Source organism: Limulus polyphemus, unplaced genomic scaffold (genome assembly GCF_000517525.1).
Source record: "Limulus polyphemus unplaced genomic scaffold, Limulus_polyphemus-2.1.2 Scaffold858, whole genome shotgun sequence".
In the NCBI taxonomy this organism is placed as follows: domain Eukaryota; kingdom Metazoa; phylum Arthropoda; class Merostomata; order Xiphosura; family Limulidae; genus Limulus; species Limulus polyphemus.
Genome location: NW_013666468.1, coordinates 135,392 through 141,082, shown reverse-complemented (window position 1 = coordinate 141,082; position 5,691 = coordinate 135,392). Strand labels below are relative to the sequence as shown.

The window sequence follows — 5,691 nt, the reverse complement described above, 5'->3', positions numbered from 1 at the left end:
TAGGTGTGCGGTTGAATAGATGTGTTTACAGCTTAAATACGACAAATAGGTTAAATTCAACAGACGTATCCATAGTTTAAACACGATAAATAAATAAAGTTTAATAGAGATGCTCATAGCTCAAAAAGTTCAACAGAGGTGCTCATAGCTCAGAATCGAGAGATAGTGAACTGTATAAAGCCATAAATATATAATTATGAAATAAATACTCCAGAATTTGAAAACTCTATCCTCTACAAATAGTATAACTTTTTTAAAGTATAGCAACTGATACAGTTGATACACATTTGCGCCGAAAGAACAACTTCTGACTTATTTACCATTTTTACTGTAGTCTTCAAAACTTTAAAGTTATAAACAGACATTAAGAAAATTTAGCACGTCATTCTTCAATTTTGGCTCTTTGCACATTGAGGATAAAAGCAATGTCAATGTAATAATAGGGTAACTGAGGCAGTAACAAGTACAATATATAGTAAATATATAATCCAATTCAAGAAGAAAAATTAAAGAGGCTAACATTCGCGGGCGAACGTAAAATGTCTCCGCTACGCAATCCTAACATGGCCAATTTTGACGCCAGAAAAATCGTGAAAAACACAGAAAAATCGAAGCCTGTCTATACCACTGCTTGGGACCTGCAAGAAGGGGGATTTGTACCAAATCTCATGTAAGTTGGTTGACATACACATGAATAGTCTACGAAAACCAAAATTGTCTATGCCTCTGTTTGGGGTCTCTATAAAAGTATCTTTGTACCAAATCCCATGTAAACCTGTCGAAATACGGCCGAATAGTTGACCAAATCCCCTTCCAAAAAATTATGTTCTTTTTTGTGAGCTCTGACCTCCTTAAAAACTCAAAATGGGCAAATTTAATTTTTTTATATCAATGTGTTGGGCACATGAACATTTATATTTGTGACAATGTTTAGCCCTTTTACCAAAGTTGGGTGAACTTCATTCATTTTTACCGAAGCAGTCTATTGATGATTTGCTTAGGGAATGATAAACGAGGGACAATGACAGTTATGATTTCTATAAAAGGCTCAAGTAAAATGCGTATTGGACGATCTCCGAAATTTCACGCATTGAATTAAAACGAAAATGTAAAATTAGATAAGCGTGTTATATCCAGGCACTTTGAATGACTAAAAGGCGTGCATTACTAGCAGTTGCTAAGGAGCTAACCCTTTAATTCAGTTACTTAGTGGTTCTGACGTGCGAGATATTTGCCGAGTTTGAGCCTAAGCCATGCAAAAGCTTAGGCTTGAGAACTATCCTTGTTTATGAGAATAAAAGGATCTTAGAGCTAAGAAATTTAAAAAGTTAAAAATAAAGTTTCATAAGTACCGTAGTATCTAGGGGGGTAGCCCTTTAGTTCAGCTTCAAAAACTCTTGCGAAAATACCGGGCTCGATCCCGAGAGATTCAGATGTTTAATTCCAGGTATGAAATGGAGTAATTTAAGTTTTGATAGGTGAATATAATTGAGGATATCATAGAGCTTGATATAAATACAAAATGTAAAAATATGTGCATAAAAGTGACACAGAGGCAGCTAATGATATTCGCTTGATCCCTTCTTCTTTTTTTAAATAAGCTTTGCTAGAAAACTAGAGTAAATGTGCCTAACACAGATGAGATTTAACTTAACGAACGATAACTACAAAACTCGGCTGTGTTTGCACAAAAAAGTACTAAAACCAGGAGCTGGGTCAACTTTTTACTTTGCATATGCTGAATAATGCAAACATATATCAAGTGAATAAAAATGCACATTGCGTAAATTGAGTGTTTATTAAAAAATAAAGAAAAAAACATGCTAAAAAAACATCCTGTTAAATTTTATACCATTTCTGTCTTCCGCAATCCATTACTTACGTTTCTTTTTATTACACGCATAAGAATGTAAAGTTATAATGGGACAGCTTTTTAAATCCAACTGTTCTTTATAAAATGCTTTCACAGGCAATTGATTCAGATTCCAAAGCTTCTAGTATTTACCAGCAGTGATAATGGGGTTGGGGTTAGTGAAAAAAAAAAGAAGAATAACGAACAGACAACGTTTCAAATTTGCCACATATAAAAGTGCATTTCACACGGAAAGAATCTGTGTTTTCATAGAAATTTATTTTGAAAACCTAGTTTCAGCTTTCAACTCAGAACAAAACGTCAACGTAATAGAAATGTTTAAGATGAACGTGGCTGAGATGCTTCTGATAAAGGTACATCAATAAACTGGAAAAGTATAATTAGTGGTATAAAAAACTGACTCCAAAATTTAATTTGCTCCAAAATAATTTGCTCATTCGTTACTACAGCAAGGGGCCATGGAGTATGACCCCTTTCTACGTAAAAACTGAAGGACAAACAGCTGTTATGTGAATAGAATGTATCTCGTTGGGTTTCTGCCATATCTGATGGCTTTGTGAAGTTTGTTTCTACCCATATGCATTTTGTCATAACATTCAGTTGTGGCTGCGAACATCTGTTTCAGTCTCGAAGCAAGTACCCTGTGATTACAGATAGTCGATTTTCACTTGTGTTGTAGACGATGGTCTTCTTTATTGAAGTGTCCAAACAACTATATCATTGGTTTAGAACCGATTTCATATCTTAGAAATTAAAAAAAAAAAAAAACTTTTAAACGCTTGTAGTGTGCAGGCTAGAGTGCTCGAGCTGTATTTCAGCGGGCTTATGATTCAAGTCCCTGTGCAGCAAAACCACGACCTCCGCCTTGGAGCCGTGGATGCCTTATAAGATTAATGGTCAGTTCCCACTATCGTCTAATCTATCAGTTCAAAATTATTGATGGCTATGTGCAGAAATCCCTTGTATGGCTCTGTGCGAAAATAATAAACAAATATTAGTGTCATAGTTGTTAACAATCTTGTAGTCTATGTCCACATTCACTCAGCACACACATTTACATTCGTTTAATGTATGCTAATGTATTCCAGAGTAACTCCGTTAATAAAACCATTTTAGGAGTTTACATTTGTAACACGGACAGACAGTCATATGAAAATGTAGACTAACAATGCAAAGACAGTGTGAAAACAGACAAATGGAAGAAGCAAAAAATCAATTCTATATCAACATATGTTTTTCTTCTGTAACGCACCTCCCCCCCCCAGTGACATAGTGGTGTGTTTGCGGACTTATAACGCTAGAAACTGGGTTTCGATACCGGTGGTGGACAGAGCACATATAGCACATATATAACTACAAACAAATTTATAACGCCCAACGTAATTTTTTTATCTCAAAAATGGCGTCAATTTCTAACGAAGAGAGTTTTTTTCAATGACTGTACCTTTGTACAGGTTTAGTTCCACATCCAACACTACAGTTAGTGGAATAGAACAAGATATCATGGATGTAGAGTAAAAACAGCTAATGGATTTATATTAATGGTCCAGGAAAGTTGTACACAAGCAGTGCTGTTGGTAGAAAAAATCTTTAAAAATTCAAGGATACTGTATGGATGGAGCAACTCCTTACTTATCCGTTCCAGTGATTAGTTTGCCATATTGTCGAACTGATTTCCGTGGTTCACGTTTTGATGCCGTCAAAAGTAATGAAAAAATCGCCCTCCGCCACTATGGGGCAATGAGTGCATTATAAGTGTGGCGTCCAACTCCAACTTTTGGTCTGACAAGAGTAGCCCAAAAGTTCGCAGTTGGTGATGTTGACTAACTACCTATCTTTCCTCTTGTGTATCACTTCAAAATTAGGTACGACTATCGCAGACAGCTCTCGTGTAGCTTTGTGCGAAATCCAACAAGACAAACAAACTTATGTAGTGCATGAAGTGAAACTAATTGTAGAAAAAACAGAGACTTCCTAAAATATAGATCAGCGTATCGAAAAGAGAACGCTATAATATATTCTGAATTGAGAACAATTTTTTTCTTGCAAGATTTCAAGTTTTGATTAAACTATATATAAAATAATTCCTAATCTTCATCTATACGGTGGAGAAAATTGGGAAACAAGAATAGCTTATTCGATTAAATTTACTGTTTGTCAACAGATGTCGCTAAGCTCAAATTAACGTAAATAAATGGTTTAATTAGTGTCACACAACTACTTTAAGTGTGAATGCGCGCCATGCTGTATGTATATACAGCAGGCTTATATGAAATTACATTTATTAATTGATAAACAGTCCCCAGTTTCTTAATTTTACTTTATTTTCTAACAAACTAAATAATGATTTTGGAACTGTTGTGGTAGCCGAAACATAAATTTCAGCTTTCTTTAGAATGTCCCTATAAAAAATTCCAAATTTAGTTGTTATTTCTGTAACTACTGGTTTTATTTTAAAAATTCATTGTAGGAATTTAACATTTCGTTAATCTTTTCCAGTTTCGACTGTCAGTATCACTACATTGGTTGGTTCCGACGTGCACGTGCAGAAGATGTGTTAGGTGGTTAATATACGTATGTCACATGATATAGTGTTTAGTTTAGGGTTTTGATATACGTTCAAAATTACCTGTAGATATCTGAAAGGGTATAGTCGTATCAGAGCAGCTCCGCGAGTTTACGCATTTTCAATTATCTTTCCTTTTGATGTTCGTTGTGTCAGTATAATTCATTATTTTTACCTTAAATCGTAGTGATTATCAGTTTTGTTTCTCACCAAATCCTCGAGCCTGCAACATTATGAGGATTCGTCTGTTTTGTGAGAAGAAAGGCTTAATAATGTTATACATTGTTACATAAGTACGTGTCTATAAACCAAGAAACTCTGTTGTAGTAGAGCTCAAGCTGCTGCAACAACCGTACAAAACCCACATGCTTTAATAGAACAACCGTACACTGACTTAAGTACAGGTCTATAAACAAAGAAACTCTATTGTAGTAGAGCTCAAGCTGCAACAACCGTACAAAACCCACATGCTTTAATAGAACAATCGTACACTGACTTAAGGACAGGTCTATAAACCAAGAAACTCTGTTCACAAAGTCATGATGTTTACTTATTTTAAACAGTTCACAAAGTTATGATGGTTACCTGTTTTAAACGATTCACAAATTCATGATGGTTACCTATTTTAAACGGTTCACAAAATTAAGATGTTTATCCATTTTAAACGGTTCACAAAGTCATGATGGTTACCTATTTTAAACAGTGCACAAAGTCATGATGGTTACCTATTTTAAACGGTTCACAAAGTCATGATGGTTACCTATTTTAAAAGGTTCACAAAGTCATGATGTATACCATTTTTAAACGGTTCACAAAGTCAAGATAGTTATCTATTTTAATTAAACGGTTCACAAACTCGTGATGGTTACCTATTTTAAACGGTTCACAAAGTCATGATGTTTACCATTTTTGAACGGTTCAGAAAGTCATGATGGTTACTTATTTTAATTAAACGGTTCACAAACTCATGATGTTACCTATTTTAAACGGTTCACAAAGTCATGATGTTTACCATTTTTAAACGGTTCACAAAGTCATGATGGTTACCTATTTTAAACAGTTCACAAAGCCATGATGATTACCAAGTCCAATCGATCTTTTATGTCATGGAACATAAAAATAGTTTCGGAGAGAAATTTTATATTCACTCTAGAATAATAGGTGTAGTGATGGTAATGTAAATTAAAAATTGAAAAATCAGTAAACAACGAGACAAAGTATGGTTTATACTAAATAATGAGCGCCATCCATT

At 34.5% G+C, this 5,691-nt stretch overlaps 1 protein-coding gene and 1 long non-coding RNA gene across 2 annotated transcripts in view; one reads left to right on the top strand and one right to left on the bottom strand.

Moving 5' to 3' along the window:
- LOC111086115 overlaps nt 1–638 on the top strand; it is a 15,590-nt gene extending 14,952 nt beyond the window's left edge. The window contains exon 3 of the long non-coding RNA XR_002610876.1: nt 502–638. This is a non-coding gene — a long non-coding RNA (uncharacterized LOC111086115). The remainder of the gene's footprint in view (nt 1–501) is intronic.
- Nucleotides 1–5,691, bottom strand: part of LOC106460904 — a 45,507-nt gene that overhangs the window by 19,344 nt on the left and 20,472 nt on the right. The window lies entirely within an intron of this gene.